Below are 23184 nucleotides of genomic sequence, written 5' to 3'. Positions count from 1 at the left end.
GTGCAAGAATCCATGGAATCCTATAAAATTGACTTCAGGAAACAAAATTCTTATCTTGTATGTTACACCAAGCAACAATATTCTATGACTTGTGGAAATGTTCCCATGATTTTTAATTATGGTGGGAAAATCTGATGATGATTTCAAATCAAAATGGCTTTAGGAAACGCCAGCTTATTTTCCAGAATTTTCTTTTCTCTTGTTTTTTCCAAAATTATCTATAATGTTTTATTGAGGAATTTTTTGGCAATTTAAAAACAATTGTTTAGTCCATCAGTTGAGTATGTTCTTGTGGCTTTTTTGTAGGTGACAAAAGGAACTAGAAGTCACTAAGAGACTTTAAAGTGTCTTTCTAAGCTTCTAGTTGACTTGAATTTTATTACGGAAGGTATTCGAAGCAAAAAAATCAAATGGAAATTGACATAGTCACTTTACCGTTTTGGAAACTTTATGCAGTTAAAAGATGCTCAAAACGACTGAAAATACGAAGACTAATTTTATTTTATGTTTACATAGAAATGAATATTTTTCTTCTTTTGAGCTTTTTTGGTGTATTCTTTAGTAAGTTTTCAGAGCCAACTCACACTAAATCTGCCTTTTAAACTGTTGAAAGGTTTGAGCGGTACAAGGTTTCAAGTTAAGATGACTTCACATCAGATTTTTAAATTTTAGTGAGGCCTGAAATTTTGAAGGTATCTCAGAAGTTGTGGCTGAGTTGTTAAAGCGATGGACTTGAAATCCATTGGGATCTCCCTGCGCATTCAATCATTGCCAACTATGTCAATTTCCAAGTAGGTTTTTTGATGATTATCTGAGTAGATCAATGCACACCTTCCTTAGTTTATCCCCCAAAAAGTTGTTTCATATCTCTGGACTGGATTTGGAGAACCAACCTGCGGGCATCTAAAGATCTTATTTTGATTAACTGGCCTGGCCCATCATCACATGTGAATCACACTGCTAATCAAAAGATGAGACCTCGTACGATCAGGTAAGAGGTGCTTCTCCATCTCTCATCTAGTTGCCACAAATGTCAGGTATGGTTGATAGATTGGAACATGTGCTTTGCTTTGCACCGATTCTACTTATATTATCTCTGGGGTGGAATCTTTTACCACACAGTGAAAAATCTTTAGCAACTTCTGGATGAGCAGCTTTCTAGCAGTTTAAGTTTTGCAATTATTTTCCTCTCCTTTTTCCTGGTAACAGAGCTGGCACAGTTTTCATAAACAATTTTAAAACTGTCCTGATTGTGATACTGTGGAATTCTAGGCACACTTGTAGATTAAAAGTGGAGGAGATATTAATTTATGATGGTGTATTAAATGTAGATTTGTACTGCAGCTTTAAAGCCAGTTTCACCATCATGCATGATTTCCTTAATGTGTTCCCTTCTCCATTTTCACCACAAGATAATCTAGAGTAGTCAGATACACGTGTGGTTCCATGGTGTAATCGTTAGCACTCTGACTCTGAATCCAGCGATCTGAGTTCAAATCTCAGTGCAACCTGTAAGTTTCATCTTTAGCATTATAATTTCTACTATGTTCAACTTTTAGAATGAAACTTTGAAACTTGATTTGAATGGTGCAAGAATCCATGGAATCCTATAAAATTGACTTCAGGAAACAAAATTCTTATCTTGTATGTTACACCAAGCAACTATATTCTATGACTTGTGGAAATGTTCCCATGATTTTTAATTCGGGTGGGAAAATCTGATGATGATTTCAAATCAAAATGGCTTTAGGAAACACCAGCTTATTTTCCTGAATTTTCGTTTCTCTTGTTTTTTCCAAAATTATCTATAATGTTTTATTGAGGAATTTTTTGGCAATTTAAAAACAATTGTTTAGTCCATCAGTTGAGTATGTTCTTGTGGCTTTTTTGTAGGTGACAAAAGGAACTAGAAGTCACTAAGAGACTTTAAAGTGTCTTTCTAAGCTTCTAGTTGACTTGAATTGTATTATGGAAGGTATTAGAAGCAAAAAAATCAAATGGAAATTGACATAGTCACTTTACCGTTTTGGAAACTTTATGCAGTTAAAAGATGCTCAAAACGACTGAAAATACAAAGACTAATTTTATTTTATGTTTACATAGAAATGAATATTTTTCTTCTTTTGAGCTTTTTTGGTGTATTCTTTCGTAAGTTTTCAGAGCCAACTCACACTAAATCTGCCTTTTAAACTGTTGAAAGGCTTGAGCGGTACAAGGTTTCAAGTTAAGATGACTTCACATCAGATTTTTACATTTTAGTGAGGCCTGAAATTTTGAAGGTATCTCAGAAGTTGTGGCTGAGTTGTTAAAGCGATGGACTTGAAATCCATTGGGATCTCCCTGCGCATTCAATCATTGCCAACTATGTCAATTTCCAAGTAGGTTTTTTGATGATTATCTGAGTAGATCAATGCACACCTTCCTTAGTTTATCCCCCAAAAAGTTGTTTCATATCTCTGGACTGGATTTGGAGAACCAACCTGCGGGCATCTAAAGATCTTGTTTTGATTAACTGGCCTGGCCCATCATCACATGTGAATCACACTGCTAATCAAAAGATGAGACCTCGTGCGATCAGGTAAGAGGTGCTTCTCCATCTCTCATCTAGTTGCCACAAATGTCAGGTATAGTTGATAGATTGGAACATGTGCTTTGCTTTGCACCGATTCTACTTATATTATCTCTCAGGTGGAATCTTTTACCACACAGTGAAAAATCTTTAGCAACTTCTGGATGAGCCGTTTTCTAGCAGTTTAAGTTTTGCAATTATTTTCCTCTCCTTTTTTCCTGGTAACAGAGCTGGCACAGTTTTCATAAACAATTTTAAAACTGTCCTGATTGTGATACTGTGGAATTCTAGGTACACTTGTAGATTAAAAGTGGAGGAGATATTAATTTATGATGGTGTATTAAATGTAGATTTGTACTGCAGCTTTAAAGCCAGTTTCACCATCATGCATGATTTCCTTAATGTGTTCCCTTCTCCATTTTCACCATAAGAAAATCTAGAGTAGTACGCAACATGTGTGGTTCCATGGTGTAATGGTTAGCACTCTGGACTCTGAATCCAGCTATCTGAGTTCAAATCTCAGTGGAACCTGTAAGTTTCATCTTTAGCATTATAATTTCTACTATGTTCAACTTTTAGAATGAAACTTGAAACTTAAAAACTTGAAACTTGATTTGAATGGTGCAAGAATCCATGGAATCCTATAAAATTGACTAAAGGAAACAAAATTCTTATCTTGTATGTTACACCAAGCAACAATATTCTATGACTTGTGGAAATGTTCCCATGATTTTTAATTCTGGTGAGAAAATCTGATGATGATTTCAAATCAAAATGGCTTTAGGAAACGCCAGCTTATTTTCCTGAATTTTCTTTTCTCTTGTTTTTTCCAAAATTATCTATAATGTTTTATTGAGGAATTTTTTGGCAATTTAAAAACAATTGTTTAGTCCATCAGTTGAGTATGTTCTTGTGGCTTTTTTGTAGGTGACAAAAGGAACTAGAAGTCACTAAGAGACTTTAAAGTGTCTTTCTAAGCTTCTAGTTGACTTGAATTTTATTACGGAAGGTATTCGAAGCAAAAAAATCAAATGGAAATTGACATAGTCACTTTACCGTTTTGGAAACTTTATGCAGTTAAAAGATGCTCAAAACGACTGAAAATACGAAGACTAATTTTATTTTATGTTTACATAGAAATGAATATTTTTCTTCTTTTGAGCTTTTTTGGTGTATTCTTTAGTAAGTTTTCAGAGCCAACTCACACTAAATCTGCCTTTTAAACTGTTGAAAGGTTTGAGCGGTACAAGGTTTCAAGTTAAGATGACTTCACATCAGATTTTTAAATTTTAGTGAGGCCTGAAATTTTGAAGGTATCTCAGAAGTTGTGGCTGAGTTGTTAAAGCGATGGACTTGAAATCCATTGGGATCTCCCTGCGCATTCAATCATTGCCAACTATGTCAATTTCCAAGTAGGTTTTTTGATGATTATCTGAGTAGATCAATGCACACCTTCCTTAGTTTATCCCCCAAAAAGTTGTTTCATATCTCTGGACTGGATTTGGAGAACCAACCTGCGGGCATCTAAAGATCTTGTTTTGATTAACTGGCCTGGCCCATCATCACATGTGAATCACACTGCTAATCAAAAGATGAGACCTCATGCGATCAGGTAAGAGGTGCTTCTCCATCTCTCATCTAGTTGCCACAAATGTCAGGCATGGTTGATAGATTGGAACATGTGCTTTGCTTTGCACCGATTCTACTTATATTATCTCTCGGGTGGAATCTTTTACCACACAGTGAAAAATCTTTAGCAACTTCTGGATGAGCAGCTTTCTAGCAGTTTAAGTTTTGCAATTATTTTCCTCTCCTTTTTTCCTGGTAACAGAGCTGGCACAGTTTTCATAAACAATTTTAAAACTGTCCTGATTGTGATACTGTGGAATTCTAGGCACACTTGTAGATTAAAAGTGGAGGAGATATTAATTTATGATGGTGTATTAAATGTAGATTTGTACTGCAGCTTTAAAGCCAGTTTCACCATCATGCATGATTTCCTTAATGTGTTCCCTTCTCCATTTTCACCACAAGAAAATCTAGAGTAGTCAGCTACATGTGTGGTTCCATGGTGTAATTGTTAGCACTCTGGACTCTGAATCCAGCGATCTGAGTTCAAATCTCAGTGGAACCAGTAAGTTTCATCTTTAGCATTATAATTTCTACTATGTTTAACTTTTAGAATGAAACTTGAAAACTTGAAACTTGATTTGAATGGTGCAAGAATCCATGGAATCCTATAACATTGACTTCAGGAAACAAAATTCTTATCTTGTATGTTACACCAAGCAACTATATACTATGACTTGTGTAAATGTTCCCATGATTTTTAATTCGGGTGGGAAAATCTGATGATGATTTCAAATCAAAATGGCTTTAGGAAACGCCAGCTTATTTTCCTGAATTTTCTTTTCTCTTGTTTTTTCCAAAATTATCTATAATGTTTTATTGAGGAATTTTTTGGCAATTTAAAAACAATTGTTTAGTCCATCAGTTGAGTATGTTCTTGTGGCTTTTTTGTAGGTGACAAAAGGAACTAGAAGTCACTAAGAGACTTTAAAGTGTCTTTCTAAGCTTCTAGTTGACTTGAATTTTATTACGGAAGGTATTCGAAGCAAAAAAATCAAATGGAAATTGACATAGTCACTTTACCGTTTTGGAAACTTTATGCAGTTAAAAGATGCTCAAAACGACTGAAAATACGAAGACTAATTTTATTTTATGTTTACATAGAAATGAATATTTTTCTTCTTTTGAGCTTTTTTGGTGTATTCTTTAGTAAGTTTTCAGAGCCAACTCACACTAAATCTGCCTTTTAAACTGTTGAAAGGCTTGAGCGGTACAAGGTTTCAAGTTAAGATGACTTCAAATCAGATTTTTACATTTTAGTGAAGCCTGAAATTTTGAAGGTATCTCAGAAGTTGTGGCTGAGTTGTTAAAGCGATGGACTTGAAATCCATTGGGATCTCCCTGCGCATTCAATCATTGCCAACAATGTCAATTTCCAAGTAGGTTTTTTGATGATTATCTGAGTAGATCAATGCACACCTTCCTTAGTTTACCCCCAAAAAGTTGTTTCATATCTCTGGACTGGATTTGGAGAACCAACCTGCGGGCATCTAAAGATCTTGTTTTGATTAACTGGCCTGGCCCATCATCACATGTGAATCACACTGCTAATCAAAAGATGAGACCTCATGCGATCAGGTAAGAGGTGCTTCTCCATCTCTCATCTAGTTGCCACAAATGTCAGGCATGGTTGATAGATTGGAACATGTGCTTTGCTTTGCACCGATTCTACTTATATTATCTCTCGGGTGGAATCTTTTACCACACAGTGAAAAATCTTTAGCAACTTCTGGATGAGCAGCTTTCTAGCAGTTTAAGTTTTGCAATTATTTTCCTCTCCTTTTTTCCTGGTAACAGAGCTGGCACAGTTTTCATAAACAATTTTAAAACTGTCCTGATTGTGATACTGTGGAATTCTAGGCACACTTGTAGATTAAAAGTGGAGGAGATATTAATTTATGATGGTGTATTAAATGTAGATTTGTACTGCAGCTTTAAAGCCAGTTTCACCATCATGCATGATTTCCTTAATGTGTTCCCTTCTCCATTTTCACCACAAGAAAATCTAGAGTAGTCAGCTACATGTGTGGTTCCATGGTGTAATTGTTAGCACTCTGGACTCTGAATCCAGCGATCTGAGTTCAAATCTCAGTGGAACCAGTAAGTTTCATCTTTAGCATTATAATTTCTACTATGTTTAACTTTTAGAATGAAACTTGAAAACTTGAAACTTGATTTGAATGGTGCAAGAATCCATGGAATCCTATAACATTGACTTCAGGAAACAAAATTCTTATCTTGTATGTTACACCAAGCAACTATATACTATGACTTGTGTAAATGTTCCCATGATTTTTAATTCGGGTGGGAAAATCTGATGATGATTTCAAATCAAAATGGCTTTAGGAAACGCCAGCTTATTTTCCTGAATTTTCTTTTCTCTTGTTTTTTCCAAAATTATCTATAATGTTTTATTGAGGAATTTTTTGGCAATTTAAAAACAATTGTTTAGTCCATCAGTTGAGTATGTTCTTGTGGCTTTTTTGTAGGTGACAAAAGGAACTAGAAGTCACTAAGAGACTTTAAAGTGTCTTTCTAAGCTTCTAGTTGACTTGAATTTTATTACGGAAGGTATTCGAAGCAAAAAAATCAAATGGAAATTGACATAGTCACTTTACCGTTTTGGAAACTTTATGCAGTTAAAAGATGCTCAAAACGACTGAAAATACGAAGACTAATTTTATTTTATGTTTACATAGAAATGAATATTTTTCTTCTTTTGAGCTTTTTTGGTGTATTCTTTAGTAAGTTTTCAGAGCCAACTCACACTAAATCTGCCTTTTAAACTGTTGAAAGGCTTGAGCGGTACAAGGTTTCAAGTTAAGATGACTTCACATCAGATTTTTAAATTTTAGTGAGGCCTGAAATTTTGAAGGTATCTCAGAAGTTGTGGCTGAGTTGTTAAAGCGATGGACTTGAAATCCATTGGGATCTCCCTGCGCATTCAATCATTGCCAACTATGTCAATTTCCAAGTAGGTTTTTTGATGATTATCTGAGTAGATCAATGCACACCTTCCTTAGTTTATCCCCCAAAAAGTTGTTTCATATCTCTGGACTGGATTTGGAGAACCAACCTGCGGGCATCTAAAGATCTTGTTTTGATTAACTGGCCTGGCCCATCATCACATGTGAATCACACTGCTAATCAAAAGATGCGACCTCGTGCGATCAGGTAAGAGGTGCTTCTCCATCTCTCATCTAGTTGCCACAAATGTCAGGTATGGTTGATAGATTGGAACATGTGCTTTGCTTTGCACCGATTCTACTTATATTATCTCTCGGGTGGAATCTTTTACCACACAGTGAAAAATCTTTAGCAACTTCTGGATGAGCAGCTTTCTAGCAGTTTAAGTTTTGCAATTATTTTCTTCTCCTTTTTCCTGGTAACAGACCTGGCACAGTTTTCATAAACAATTTTAAAACTGTCCTGATTGTGATACTGTGGAATTCTAGGCACACTTGTAGATTAAAAGTGGAGGAGATATTAATTTATGATGGTGTATTAAATGTAGATTTGTACTGCAGCTTTAAAGCCAGTTTCACCATCATGCATGATTTCCTTAATGTGTTTCCCTTCTCCATTTTCACCACAAGAAAATCTAGAGTAGTTAGCTACATATGTGGTTCCATGGTGTAATGGTTAGCACTCTGGACTCTGAATCCAGCGATCTGAGTTCAAATCTCAGTGGAACCTGTAAGTTTTATCTTTAGCATTATAATTTCTACTATGTTCAACTTTTAGAATGAAACTTTGAAACTTGATTTGAATGGTGCAAGAATCCATGGAATCCTATAAAATTGACTTCAGGAAACAAAATTCTTATCTTGTATGTTACACCATGCAACTATATTCTATGACTTGTGTAAATGTTCCCATGATTTTTAATTCGGGTGGGAAAATCTGATGATGATTTCAAATCAAAATGGCTTTAGGAAACGCCAGCTTATTTTCCTGAATTTTCTTTTCTCTTGTTTTTTCCAAAATTATCTATAATGTTTTATTGAGGAATTTTTTGGCAATTTAAAAACAATTGTTTAGTCCATCAGTTGAGTATGTTCTTGTGGCTTTTTTGTAGGTGACAAAAGGAACTAGAAGTCACTAAGAGACTTTAAAGTGTCTTTCTAAGCTTCTAGTTGACTTGAATTTTATTACGGAAGGTATTCGAAGCAAAAAAATCAAATGGAAATTGACATAGTCACTTTACCGTTTTGGAAACTTTATGCAGTTAAAAGATGCTCAAAACGACTGAAAATACGAAGACTAATTTTATTTTATGTTTACATAGAAATGAATATTTTTCTTCTTTTGAGCTTTTTTGGTGTATTCTTTAGTAAGTTTTCAGAGCCAACTCACACTAAATCTGCCTTTTAAACTGTTGAAAGGCTTGAGCGGTACAAGGTTTCAAGTTAAGATGACTTCACATCAGATTTTTAAATTTTAGTGAGGCCTGAAATTTTGAAGGTATCTCAGAAGTTGTGGCTGAGTTGTTAAAGCGATGGACTTGAAATCCATTGGGATCTCCCTGCGCATTCAATCATTGCCAACTATGTCAATTTCCAAGTAGGTTTTTTGATGATTATCTGAGTAGATCAATGCACACCTTCCTTAGTTTATCCCCCAAAAAGTTGTTTCATATCTCTGGACTGGATTTGGAGAACCAACCTGCGGGCATCTAAAGATCTTGTTTTGATTAACTGGCCTGGCCCATCATCACATGTGAATCACACTGCTAATCAAAAGATGCGACCTCGTGCGATCAGGTAAGAGGTGCTTCTCCATCTCTCATCTAGTTGCCACAAATGTCAGGTATGGTTGATAGATTGGAACATGTGCTTTGCTTTGCACCGATTCTACTTATATTATCTCTCGGGTGGAATCTTTTACCACACAGTGAAAAATCTTTAGCAACTTCTGGATGAGCAGCTTTCTAGCAGTTTAAGTTTTGCAATTATTTTCCTCTCCTTTTTCCTGGTAACAGAGCTGGCACAGTTTTCATAAACAATTTTAAAACTGTCCTGATTGTGATACTGTGGAATTCTAGGCACACTTGTAGATTAAAAGTGGAGGAGATATTAATTTATGATGGTGTATTAAATGTAGATTTGTACTGCAGCTTTAAAGCCAGTTTCACCATCATGCATGATTTCCTTAATGTGTTTCCCTTCTCCATTTTCACCACAAGAAAATCTAGAGTAGTCAGCTACATGTGTGGTTCCATGGTGTAATGGTTAGCACTCTAGACTCTGAATCCAGCGATCTGAGTTCAAATCTCAGTGGACCCTGTAAGTTTCATCTTTAGCATTATAATTTCTACTATGTTCAACTTTTAGAATGAAACTTGAAACTTTGAAACTTGATTTGAATGGTGCAAGAATCCATGGAATCCTATAAAATTGACTTCAGGAAACAAAATTCTTATCTTGTATGTTACACCATGCAACTATATTCTATGACTTGTGTAAATGTTCCCATGATTTTTAATTCGGGTGGGAAAATCTGATGATGATTTCAAATCAAAATGGCTTTAGGAAACGCCAGCTTATTTTCCTGAATTTTCTTTTCTCTTGTTTTTTCCAAAATTATCTATAATGTTTTATTGAGGAATTTTTTGGCAATTTAAAAACAATTGTTTAGTCCATCAGTTGAGTATGTTCTTGTGGCTTTTTTGTAGGTGACAAAAGGAACTAGAAGTCACTAAGAGACTTTAAAGTGTCTTTCTAAGCTTCTAGTTGACTTGAATTTTATTACGGAAGGTATTCGAAGCAAAAAAATCAAATGGAAATTGACATAGTCACTTTACCGTTTTGGAAACTTTATGCAGTTAAAAGATGCTCAAAACGACTGAAAATACGAAGACTAATTTTATTTTATGTTTACATAGAAATGAATATTTTTCTTCTTTTGAGCTTTTTTGGTGTATTCTTTAGTAAGTTTTCAGAGCCAACTCACACTAAATCTGCCTTTTAAACTGTTGAAAGGCTTGAGCGGTACAAGGTTTCAAGTTAAGATGACTTCACATCAGATTTTTAAATTTTAGTGAGGCCTGAAATTTTTAAGGTATCTCAGAAGTTGTGGCTGAGTTGTTAAAGCGATGGACTTGAAATCCATTGGGATCTCCCTGCGCATTCAATCATTGCCAACTATGTCAATTTCCAAGTAGGTTTTTTGATGATTATCTGAGTAGATCAATGCACACCTTCCTTAGTTTATCCCCCAAAAAGTTGTTTCATATCTCTGGACTGGATTTGGAGAACCAACCTGTGGGCATCTAAAGATCTTGTTTTGATTAACTGGCCTGGCCCATCATCACATGTGAATCACACTGCTAATCAAAAGATGCGACCTCATGCGATCAGGTAAGAGCTGCTTCTCCATCTCTCATCTAGTTGCCACAAATGTCAGGTATAGTTGATAGATTGGAACATGTGCTTTGCTTTGCACCGATTCTACTTATATTATCTCTCAGGTGGAATCTTTTACCACACAGTGAAAAATCTTTAGCAACTTCTGGATGAGCAGCTTTCTAGCAGTTTAAGTTTTGCAATTATTTTCCTCTCCTTTTTTCCTGGTAACAGAGCTGGCACAGTTTTCATAAACAATTTTAAAACTGTCCTGATTGTGATACTGTGGAATTCTAGGCACACTTGTAGATTAAAAGTGGAGGAGATATTAATTTATGATGGTGTATTAAATGTAGATTTGTACTGCAGCTTTAAAGCCAGTTTCACCATCATGCATGATTTCCTTAATGTGTTCCCTTCTCCATTTTCACCACAAGAAAATCTAGAGTAGTCAGCTACATGTGTGGGTCCATGGTGTAATGGTTAGCACTCTTGACTCTGAGTTCAAATCTCAGTGGAACCTGTAAGTTTCATCTTTAGCATTATAATTTCTACTATGTTCAACTTTTAGAATGAAACTTGAAACTAAAAAAATTGAAACTTGATTTGAATGGTGCAAGAATCCATGGAATCCTATAAAATTGACTTCAGGAAACAAAATTCTTATCTTGTATGTTACACCAAGCAACAATATTCTATGACTTGTGGAAATGTTCCCATGATTTTTAATTATGGTGGGAAAATCTGATGATGATTTCAAATCAAAATGGCTTTAGGAAACGCCAGCTTATTTTCCAGAATTTTCTTTTCTCTTGTTTTTTCCAAAATTATCTATAATGTTTTATTGAGGAATTTTTTGGCAATTTAAAAACAATTGTTTAGTCCATCAGTTGAGTATGTTCTTGTGGCTTTTTTGTAGGTGACAAAAGGAACTAGAAGTCACTAAGAGACTTTAAAGTGTCTTTCTAAGCTTCTAGTTGACTTGAATTTTATTACGGAAGGTATTCGAAGCAAAAAAATCAAATGGAAATTGACATAGTCACTTTACCGTTTTGGAAACTTTATGCAGTTAAAAGATGCTCAAAACGACTGAAAATACGAAGACTAATTTTATTTTATGTTTACATAGAAATGAATATTTTTCTTCTTTTGAGCTTTTTTGGTGTATTCTTTAGTAAGTTTTCAGAGCCAACTCACACTAAATCTGCCTTTTAAACTGTTGAAAGGTTTGAGCGGTACAAGGTTTCAAGTTAAGATGACTTCACATCAGATTTTTAAATTTTAGTGAGGCCTGAAATTTTGAAGGTATCTCAGAAGTTGTGGCTGAGTTGTTAAAGCGATGGACTTGAAATCCATTGGGATCTCCCTGCGCATTCAATCATTGCCAACTATGTCAATTTCCAAGTAGGTTTTTTGATGATTATCTGAGTAGATCAATGCACACCTTCCTTAGTTTATCCCCCAAAAAGTTGTTTCATATCTCTGGACTGGATTTGGAGAACCAACCTGCGGGCATCTAAAGATCTTATTTTGATTAACTGGCCTGGCCCATCATCACATGTGAATCACACTGCTAATCAAAAGATGAGACCTCGTACGATCAGGTAAGAGGTGCTTCTCCATCTCTCATCTAGTTGCCACAAATGTCAGGTATGGTTGATAGATTGGAACATGTGCTTTGCTTTGCACCGATTCTACTTATATTATCTCTGGGGTGGAATCTTTTACCACACAGTGAAAAATCTTTAGCAACTTCTGGATGAGCAGCTTTCTAGCAGTTTAAGTTTTGCAATTATTTTCCTCTCCTTTTTCCTGGTAACAGAGCTGGCACAGTTTTCATAAACAATTTTAAAACTGTCCTGATTGTGATACTGTGGAATTCTAGGCACACTTGTAGATTAAAAGTGGAGGAGATATTAATTTATGATGGTGTATTAAATGTAGATTTGTACTGCAGCTTTAAAGCCAGTTTCACCATCATGCATGATTTCCTTAATGTGTTCCCTTCTCCATTTTCACCACAAGATAATCTAGAGTAGTCAGATACACGTGTGGTTCCATGGTGTAATCGTTAGCACTCTGACTCTGAATCCAGCGATCTGAGTTCAAATCTCAGTGCAACCTGTAAGTTTCATCTTTAGCATTATAATTTCTACTATGTTCAACTTTTAGAATGAAACTTTGAAACTTGATTTGAATGGTGCAAGAATCCATGGAATCCTATAAAATTGACTTCAGGAAACAAAATTCTTATCTTGTATGTTACACCAAGCAACTATATTCTATGACTTGTGGAAATGTTCCCATGATTTTTAATTCGGGTGGGAAAATCTGATGATGATTTCAAATCAAAATGGCTTTAGGAAACACCAGCTTATTTTCCTGAATTTTCGTTTCTCTTGTTTTTTCCAAAATTATCTATAATGTTTTATTGAGGAATTTTTTGGCAATTTAAAAACAATTGTTTAGTCCATCAGTTGAGTATGTTCTTGTGGCTTTTTTGTAGGTGACAAAAGGAACTAGAAGTCACTAAGAGACTTTAAAGTGTCTTTCTAAGCTTCTAGTTGACTTGAATTGTATTATGGAAGGTATTAGAAGCAAAAAAATCAAATGGAAATTGACATAGTCACTTTACCGTTTTGGAAACTTTATGCAGTTAAAAGATGCTCAAAACGACTGAAAATACAAAGACTAATTTTATTTTATGTTTACATAGAAATGAATATTTTTCTTCTTTTGAGCTTTTTTGGTGTATTCTTTCGTAAGTTTTCAGAGCCAACTCACACTAAATCTGCCTTTTAAACTGTTGAAAGGCTTGAGCGGTACAAGGTTTCAAGTTAAGATGACTTCACATCAGATTTTTACATTTTAGTGAGGCCTGAAATTTTGAAGGTATCTCAGAAGTTGTGGCTGAGTTGTTAAAGCGATGGACTTGAAATCCATTGGGATCTCCCTGCGCATTCAATCATTGCCAACTATGTCAATTTCCAAGTAGGTTTTTTGATGATTATCTGAGTAGATCAATGCACACCTTCCTTAGTTTATCCCCCAAAAAGTTGTTTCATATCTCTGGACTGGATTTGGAGAACCAACCTGCGGGCATCTAAAGATCTTGTTTTGATTAACTGGCCTGGCCCATCATCACATGTGAATCACACTGCTAATCAAAAGATGAGACCTCGTGCGATCAGGTAAGAGGTGCTTCTCCATCTCTCATCTAGTTGCCACAAATGTCAGGTATAGTTGATAGATTGGAACATGTGCTTTGCTTTGCACCGATTCTACTTATATTATCTCTCAGGTGGAATCTTTTACCACACAGTGAAAAATCTTTAGCAACTTCTGGATGAGCCGTTTTCTAGCAGTTTAAGTTTTGCAATTATTTTCCTCTCCTTTTTTCCTGGTAACAGAGCTGGCACAGTTTTCATAAACAATTTTAAAACTGTCCTGATTGTGATACTGTGGAATTCTAGGTACACTTGTAGATTAAAAGTGGAGGAGATATTAATTTATGATGGTGTATTAAATGTAGATTTGTACTGCAGCTTTAAAGCCAGTTTCACCATCATGCATGATTTCCTTAATGTGTTCCCTTCTCCATTTTCACCATAAGAAAATCTAGAGTAGTACGCAACATGTGTGGTTCCATGGTGTAATGGTTAGCACTCTGGACTCTGAATCCAGCTATCTGAGTTCAAATCTCAGTGGAACCTGTAAGTTTCATCTTTAGCATTATAATTTCTACTATGTTCAACTTTTAGAATGAAACTTGAAACTTAAAAACTTGAAACTTGATTTGAATGGTGCAAGAATCCATGGAATCCTATAAAATTGACTAAAGGAAACAAAATTCTTATCTTGTATGTTACACCAAGCAACAATATTCTATGACTTGTGGAAATGTTCCCATGATTTTTAATTCTGGTGAGAAAATCTGATGATGATTTCAAATCAAAATGGCTTTAGGAAACGCCAGCTTATTTTCCTGAATTTTCTTTTCTCTTGTTTTTTCCAAAATTATCTATAATGTTTTATTGAGGAATTTTTTGGCAATTTAAAAACAATTGTTTAGTCCATCAGTTGAGTATGTTCTTGTGGCTTTTTTGTAGGTGACAAAAGGAACTAGAAGTCACTAAGAGACTTTAAAGTGTCTTTCTAAGCTTCTAGTTGACTTGAATTTTATTACGGAAGGTATTCGAAGCAAAAAAATCAAATGGAAATTGACATAGTCACTTTACCGTTTTGGAAACTTTATGCAGTTAAAAGATGCTCAAAACGACTGAAAATACGAAGACTAATTTTATTTTATGTTTACATAGAAATGAATATTTTTCTTCTTTTGAGCTTTTTTGGTGTATTCTTTAGTAAGTTTTCAGAGCCAACTCACACTAAATCTGCCTTTTAAACTGTTGAAAGGTTTGAGCGGTACAAGGTTTCAAGTTAAGATGACTTCACATCAGATTTTTAAATTTTAGTGAGGCCTGAAATTTTGAAGGTATCTCAGAAGTTGTGGCTGAGTTGTTAAAGCGATGGACTTGAAATCCATTGGGATCTCCCTGCGCATTCAATCATTGCCAACTATGTCAATTTCCAAGTAGGTTTTTTGATGATTATCTGAGTAGATCAATGCACACCTTCCTTAGTTTATCCCCCAAAAAGTTGTTTCATATCTCTGGACTGGATTTGGAGAACCATCCTGCGGGCATCTAAAGATCTTATTTTGATTAACTGGCCTGGCCCATCATCACATGTGAATCACACTGCTAATCAAAAGATGAGACCTCGTACGATCAGGTAAGAGGTGCTTCTCCATCTCTCATCTAGTTGCCACAAATGTCAGGTATGGTTGATAGATTGGAACATGTGCTTTGCTTTGCACCGATTCTACTTATATTATCTCTCGGGTGGAATCTTTTACCACACAGTGAAAAACCTTTAGCAACTTCTGGATGAGCAGCTTTCTAGCAGTTTAAGTTTTGCAATTATTTTCCTCTCCTTTTTCCTGGTAACAGAGCTGGCACAGTTTTCATAAACAATTTTAAAACTGTCCTGATTGTGATACTGTGGAATTCTAGGCACACTTGTAGATTAAAAGTGGAGGAGATATTAATTTATGATGGTGTATTAAATGTAGATTTGTACTGCAGCTTTAAAGCCAGTTTCACCATCATGCATGATTTCCTTAATGTGTTCCCTTCTCCATTTTCACCACAAGAAAATCTAGAGTAGTCAGCAACATGTGTGGTTCCATGGTGTAATCGTTAGCACTCTGGACTCTGAATCCAGCGATTTGAGTTCAAATCTCAGTGCAACCTGTAAGTTTCATCTTTAGCATTATAATTTCTACTATGTTCAACTTTTAGAATGAAACTTTGAAACTTGATTTGAATGGTGCAAGAATCCATGGAATCCTATAAAATTGACTTCAGGAAACAAAATTCTTATCTTGTATGTTACACCAAGCAACTATATTCTATGACTTGTGGAAATGTTCCCATGATTTTTAATTCTGGTGGGAAAATCTGATGATGATTTCAAATCAAAATGGCTTTAGGAAACGCCAGCTTATTTTCCTGAATTTTCTTTTCTCTTGTTTTTTCCAAAATTATCTATAATGTTTTATTGAGGAATTTTTTGGCAATTTAAAAACAATTGTTTAGTCCATCAGTTGAGTATGTTCTTGTGGCTTTTTTGTAGGTGACAAAAGGAACTAGAAGTCACTAAGAGACTTTAAAGTGTCTTTCTAAGCTTCTAGTTGACTTGAATTTTATTACGGAAGGTATTCGAAGCAAAAAAATCAAATGGAAATTGACATATTCACTTTACCGTTTTGGAAACTTTATGCAGTTAAAAGATGCTCAAAATGACTGAAAATACGAAAACTAATTTTATTTTATGTTTACATAGAAATGAATATTTTTCTTCTTTTGAGCTTTTTTGGTGTATTCTTTAGTAAGTTTTCAGAGCCAACTCACACTAAATCTGCCTTTTAAACTGTTGAAAGGCTTGAGCGGTACAAGGTTTCAAGTTAAGATGATTTCACATCAGATTTTTAAATTTTAGTGAGGCCTGAAATTTTGAAGGTATCTCAGAAGTTGTGGCTGAGTTGTTAAAGCGATGGACTTGAAATCCATTGGGATCTCCCTGCGCATTCAATCATTGCCAACTATGTCAATTTCCAAGTAGGTTTTTTGATGATTATCTGAGTAGATCAATGCACACCTTCCTTAGTTTATCCCCCAAAAAGTTGTTTCATATCTCTGGACTGGATTTGGAGAACCAACCTGCGGGCATCTAAAGATCTTATTTTGATTAACTGGCCTGGCCCATCATCACATGTGAATCACACTGCTAATCAAAAGATGAGACCTCGTACGATCAGGTAAGAGGTGCTTCTCCATCTCTCATCTAGTTGCCACAAATGTCAGGTATGGTTGATAGATTGGAACATGTGCTTTGCTAAGAAACAGATTCTACTTATATTATCTCTCGGGTGGAATCTTTTACCACACAGTGAAAAATCTTTAGCAACTTCTGGATGAGCAGCTTTCTAGCAGTTTAAGTTTTGCAATTATTTTCCTCTCTTTTTTCCTGGTTTCAGAGCTGGTACAGTTTTCATAAACAATTTTAAAACTGTCCTGATTGTGATACTGTGGAATTCTAGGCACACTTGTAGATTAAAAGTGGAGGAGATATTAATTTATGATGGTGTATTAAATGTAGATTTGTACTGCAGCTTTAAAGCCAGTTTCACCAACATGCATGATTTCCTTAATGTGATCCCTTCTACATTTTCACCACAAGAAAATCTAAAGTAGTAAGCTACATGTGTGGTTCCATGGTGTAATGGTTAGCACTCTGAATCCAGTGATCTGAGTTCAAATCTCAGTGGAACCTGTAAGTTTCATTTTTAGCATTATAATTTCTACTATGTTCAACTTTTAGAATGAAACTTGAAAACTTGAAACTTGATTTGAATGGTGCAAGAATCCATGGAATCCTATAAAATTGACTTCAGGAAACAAAATTCTTATCTTGTATGTTACACCAAGCAACTATATTCTATGACTTGTGTAAATGTTCCCATGATTTTTAATTCGGGTGGAAAAATCTGATGATGATTTCAAATCAAAATGGCTTTAGGAAACGCCAGCTTATTTTCCTGAATTTTCTTTTCTCTTGTTTTTTCCAAAATTATCTATAATGTTTTATTGAGGAATTTTTTGGCAATTTAAAAACAATTGTTTAGTCCATCAGTTGAGTATGTTCTTGTGGCTTTTTTGTAGGTGACAAAAGGAACTAGAAGTCACTAAGAGTCTTTAAAGTGTCTTTCTAAGCTTCTAGTTGACTTGAATTTTATTACGGAAGGTATTCGAAGCAAAAAAATCAAATGGAAATTGACATAGTCACTTTACCGTTTTGGAAACTTTATGCAGTTAAAAGATGCTCAAAACGACTGAAAATACGAAGACTAATTTTATTTTATGTTTACATAGAAATGAATATTTTTCTTCTTTTGAGCTTTTTTGGTGTATTCTTTAGTAAGTTTTCAGAGCCAACTCACACTAAATCTGCCTTTTAAACTGTTGAAAGGCTTGAGCGGTACAAGGTTTCAAGTTAAGATGACTTCACATCAGATTTTTACATTTTAGTGAGGCCTGAAATTTTGAAGGTATCTCAGAAGTTGTGGCTGAGTTGTTAAAGCGATGGACTTGAAATCCATTGGGATCTCCCTGCGCATTCAATCATTGCCAACTATGTCAATTTCCAAGTAGGTTTTTTGATGATTATCTGAGTAGATCAATGCACACCTTCCTTAGTTTATCCCCCAAAAAGTTGTTTCATATCTCTGGACTGGATTTGGAGAACCAACCTGCGGGCATCTAAAGATCTTATTTTGATTAACTGGCCTGGCCCATCATCACATGTGAATCACACTGCTAATCAAAAGATGAGACCTCGTACGATCAGGTAAGAGGTGCTTCTCCATCTCTCATCTAGTTGCCACAAATGTCAGGTATGGTTGATAGATTGGAACATGTGCTTTGCTTTGCACTGATTCTACTTATATTATCTCTCGGGTGGAATCTTTTACCACACAGTGAAAAATCTTTAGCAACTTCTGGATGAGCAGCTTTCTAGCAGTTTAAGTTTTGCAATTATTTTCCTCTCCTTTTTCCTGGTAACAGAGCTGGCACAGTTTTCATAAACAATTTTAAAACTGTCCTGATTGTGATACTGTGGAATTCTAGGCACACTTGTAGATTAAAAGTGGAGGAGATATTAATTTATGATGGTGTATTAAATGTAGATTTGTACTGCAGCTTTAAAGCCAGTTTCACCAACATGCATGATTTCCTTAATTTGTTCCCTTCTACATTTTCACCACAAGAAAATCTAGAGCAGTCAGCTACATGTGTGGTACCATGGTGTAATGGTTAGCACTCTGAATCCAGCGATCTGAGTTCAAATCTCCGTGGAACCTGTAAGTTTCATCTTTAGCATTATAATTTCTACTATGTTAAACTTTTAGAATGAAACTTGAAAACTTGAAACTTGATTTGAATGGTGCAAGAATCCATGGAATCCTATAAAATTGACTTCAGGAAACAAAATTCTTATCTTGTATGTTACACCAAACAACTATATTCTATGACTTGTGGAAATGTTCCCATGATTTTTAATTCGGGTGGGAAAATCTGATGATGATTTCAAATCAAAATGGCTTTAGGAAACGCCAGCTTATTTTCCTGAATTTTCTTTTCTCTTGTTTTTTCCAAAATTATCTATAATGTTTTATTGAGGAATTTTTTGGCAATTTAAAAACAATTGTTTAGTCCATCAGTTGACTATGTTCTTGTGGCTTTTTTGTAGGTGACAAAAGGAACTAGAAGTCACTAAGAGACTTTAAAGTGTCTTTCTAAGCTTCTAGTTGACTTGAATTTTATTACGGAAGGTATTCGAAGCAAAAAAATCAAATGGAAATTGACATAGTCACTTTACCGTTTTGGAAACTTTATGCAGTTAAAAGATGCTCAAAACGACTGAAAATACGAAGACTAATTTTATTTTATGTTTACATAGAAATGAATATTTTTCTTCTTTTGAGCTTTTTTGGTGTATTCTTTAGTAAGTTTTCAGAGCCAACTCACACTAAATCTGCCTTTTAAACTGTTGAAAGGCTTGAGCGGTACAAGGTTTCAAGTTAAGATGACTTCACATCAGATTTTTAAATTTTAGTGAGGCCTGAAATTTTGAAGGTATCTCAGAAGTTGTGGCTGAGTTGTTAAAGCGATGGACTTGAAATCCATTGGGATCTCCCTGCGCATTCAATCATTGCCAACTATGTCAATTTCCAAGTAGGTTTTTTGATGATTATCTGAGTAGATCAATGCACACCTTCCTTAGTTTATCCCCCAAAAAGTTGTTTTATATCTCTGGACTGGATTTGGAGAACCAACCTGCGGGCATCTAAAGATCTTATTTTGATTAACTGGCCTGGCCCATCATCACATGTGAATCACACTGCTAATCAAAAGATGAGACCTCGTGCGATCAGGTAAGAGGTGCTTCTCCATCTCTCATCTAGTTGCCACAAATGTCAGGTATGGTTGATAGAATGGAACATGTGCTTTGCTTTGCACCGATTCTACTTATATTATCTCTCGGGTGGAATCTTTTACCACACAGTGAAAAATCTTTAGCAACTTCTGGATGAGCAGCTTTCTAGCAGTTTAAGTTTTGCAATTATTTTCCTCTCCTTTTTTCCTGGTAACAGAGCTGGCACAGTTTTCATAAACAATTTTAAAACTGTCCTGATTGTGATACTGTGGAATTCTAGGCACACTTGTAGATTAAAAGTGGAGGAGATATTAATTTATGATGGTGTATTAAATGTAGATTTGTACTGCAGCTTTAAAGCCAGTTTCACCATCATGCATGATTTCCTTAATGTGTTCCCTTCTCCATTTTCACCACAAGAAAATCTAGAGTAGTCAGCTACATGTGTGGTTCCATGGTGTAATGGATAGCACTCTGGACTCTGAATCTAGCGAGCTGAGTTCAAATCTCAGTGGAACCTGTAAGTTTCATCTTTAGCATTATAATTTCTACTATGTTCAACTTTTAGAATGAAACTTGAAACTTAAAAACTTGAAACTTGATTTGAATGGTGCAAGAATCCATGGAATCCTATAAAATTGACTAAAGGAAACAAAATTCTTATCTTGTATGTTACACCAAGCAACAATATTCTATGACTTGTGGAAATGTTCCCATGATTTTTAATTCTGGTGGGAAAATCTGATGATGATTTCAAATCAAAATGGCTTTAGGAAACGCCAGCTTATTTTCCTGAATTTTCTTTTCTCTTGTTTTTTCCAAAATTATCTATAATGTTTTATTGAGGAATTTTTTGGCAATTTAAAAACAATTGTTTAGTCCATCAGTTGAGTATGTTCTTGTGGCTTTTTTGTAGGTGACAAAAGGAACTAGAAGTCACTAAGAGACTTTAAAGTGTCTTTCTAAGCTTCTAGTTGACTTGAATTTTATTACGGAAGGTATTCGAAGCAAAAAAATCAAATGGAAATTGACATAGTCACTTTACCGTTTTGGAAACTTTATGCAGTTAAAAGATGCTCAAAACGACTGAAAATACGAAGACTAATTTTATTTTATGTTTACATAGAAATGAATATTTTTCTTCTTTTGAGCTTTTTTGGTGTATTCTTTAGTAAGTTTTCAGAGCCAACTCACACTAAATCTGCCTTTTAAACTGTTGAAAGGCTTGAGCGGTACAAGGTTTCAAGTTAAGATGACTTCACATCAGATTTTTACATTTTAGTGAGGCCTGAAATTTTGAAGGTATCTCAGAAGTTGTGGCTGAGTTGTTAAAGCGATGGACTTGAAATCCATTGGGATCTCCCTGCGCATTCAATCATTGCCAACTATGTCAATTTCCAAGTAGGTTTTTTGATGATTATCTGAGTAGATCAATGCACACCTTCCTTAGTTTATCCCCCAAAAAGTTGTTTCATATCTCTGGACTGGATTTGGAGAACCAACCTGCGGGCATCTAAAGATCTTATTTTGATTAACTGGCCTGGCCCATCATCACATGTGAATCACACTGCTAATCAAAAGATGAGACCTCGTGCGATCAGGTAAGAGGTGCTTCTCCATCTCTCATCTAGTTGCCACAAATGTCAGGTATGGTTGATAGAATGGAACATGTGCTTTGCTTTGCACCGATTCTACTTATATTATCTCTCGGGTGGAATCTTTTACCACACAGTGAAAAATCTTTAGCAACTTCTGGATGAGCAGCTTTCTAGCAGTTTAAGTTTTGCAATTATTTTCCTCTCCTTTTTTCCTGGTAACAGAGCTGGCACAGTTTTCATAAACAATTTTAAAACTGTCCTGATTGTGATACTGTGGAATTCTAGGCACACTTGTAGATTAAAAGTGGAGGAGATATTAATTTATGATGGTGTATTAAATGTAGATTTGTACTGCAGCTTTAAAGCCAGTTTCACCATCATGCATGATTTCCTTAATGTGTTCCCTTCTCCATTTTCACCACAAGAAAATCTAGAGTAGTCAGCTACATGTGTGGTTCCATGGTGTAATGGATAGCACTCTGGACTCTGAATCCAGCGAGCTGAGTTCAAATCTCAGTGGAACCTGTAAGTTTCATCTTTAGCATTATAATTTCTACTATGTTCAACTTTTAGAATGAAACTTGAAACTTAAAAACTTGAAACTTGATTTGAATGGTGCAAGAATCCATGGAATCCTATAAAATTGACTAAAGGAAACAAAATTCTTATCTTGTATGTTACACCAAGCAACAATATTCTATGACTTGTGGAAATGTTCCCATGATTTTTAATTCTGGTGGGAAAATCTGATGATGATTTCAAATCAAAATGGCTTTAGGAAACGCCAGCTTATTTTCCTGAATTTTCTTTTCTCTTGTTTTTTCCAAAATTATCTATAATGTTTTATTGAGGAATTTTTTGGCAATTTAAAAACAATTGTTTAGTCCATCAGTTGAGTATGTTCTTGTGGCTTTTTTGTAGGTGACAAAAGGAACTAGAAGTCACTAAGAGACTTTAAAGTGTCTTTCTAAGCTTCTAGTTGACTTGAATTTTATTACGGAAGGTATTCGAAGCAAAAAAATCAAATGGAAATTGACATAGTCACTTTACCGTTTTGGAAACTTTATGCAGTTAAAAGATGCTCAAAACGACTGAAAATACGAAGACTAATTTTATTTTATGTTTACATAGAAATGAATATTTTTCTTCTTTTGAGCTTTTTTGGTGTATTCTTTAGTAAGTTTTCAGAGCCAACTCACACTAAATCTGCCTTTTAAACTGTTGAAAGGCTTGAGCGGTACAAGGTTTCAAGTTAAGATGACTTCACATCAGATTTTTAAATTTTAGTGAGGCCTGAAATTTTGAAGGTATCTCAGAAGTTGTGGCTGAGTTGTTAAAGCGATGGACTTGAAATCCATTGGGATCTCCCTGCGCATTCAATCATTGCCAACTATGTCAATTTCCAAGTAGGTTTTTTGATGATTATCTGAGTAGATCAATGCACACCTTCCTTAGTTTATCCCCCAAAAAGTTGTTTCATATC

At 35.0% G+C, this 23184-nt stretch overlaps 7 non-coding genes across 7 annotated transcripts; all 7 read left to right on the top strand.

Annotated features, from left to right (window-relative positions):
• The first annotated feature begins 3028 nt into the window (after positions 1-3028).
• TRNAQ-CUG (transfer RNA glutamine (anticodon CUG)) lies at positions 3029-3100 on the top strand. The gene has a single exon. It is a non-coding gene; the product is annotated as a tRNA-Gln (tRNA).
• Positions 3101-4631: 1531 nt separating this feature from the next.
• TRNAQ-CUG (transfer RNA glutamine (anticodon CUG)) lies at positions 4632-4703 on the top strand. The gene has a single exon. It is a non-coding gene; the product is annotated as a tRNA-Gln (tRNA).
• Positions 4704-6226: 1523 nt separating this feature from the next.
• On the top strand, positions 6227-6298 carry TRNAQ-CUG (transfer RNA glutamine (anticodon CUG)). The gene has a single exon. It is a non-coding gene; the product is annotated as a tRNA-Gln (tRNA).
• Positions 6299-7822: 1524 nt separating this feature from the next.
• TRNAQ-CUG (transfer RNA glutamine (anticodon CUG)) lies at positions 7823-7894 on the top strand. The gene has a single exon. It is a non-coding gene; the product is annotated as a tRNA-Gln (tRNA).
• A 6289-nt stretch (positions 7895-14183) lies between these two features.
• TRNAQ-CUG (transfer RNA glutamine (anticodon CUG)) lies at positions 14184-14255 on the top strand. The gene has a single exon. It is a non-coding gene; the product is annotated as a tRNA-Gln (tRNA).
• Positions 14256-20551: 6296 nt separating this feature from the next.
• Positions 20552-20623, top strand: TRNAQ-CUG (transfer RNA glutamine (anticodon CUG)). Its single transcript has one exon. It is a non-coding gene; the product is annotated as a tRNA-Gln (tRNA).
• Positions 20624-22154: 1531 nt separating this feature from the next.
• Positions 22155-22226, top strand: TRNAQ-CUG (transfer RNA glutamine (anticodon CUG)). Its single transcript has one exon. It is a non-coding gene; the product is annotated as a tRNA-Gln (tRNA).
• The last annotated feature ends 958 nt before the right edge of the window (positions 22227-23184 follow it).

Source organism: Dendrobates tinctorius, unplaced genomic scaffold, assembly GCF_039654945.1.
Source record: "Dendrobates tinctorius isolate UK_male_01 unplaced genomic scaffold, ASM3965494v1 ptg000047l, whole genome shotgun sequence".
Classification (NCBI taxonomy): Eukaryota; Metazoa; Chordata; class Amphibia; order Anura; family Dendrobatidae; genus Dendrobates; species Dendrobates tinctorius.
This window is presented reverse-complemented; position numbering and strand designations above follow the sequence as displayed.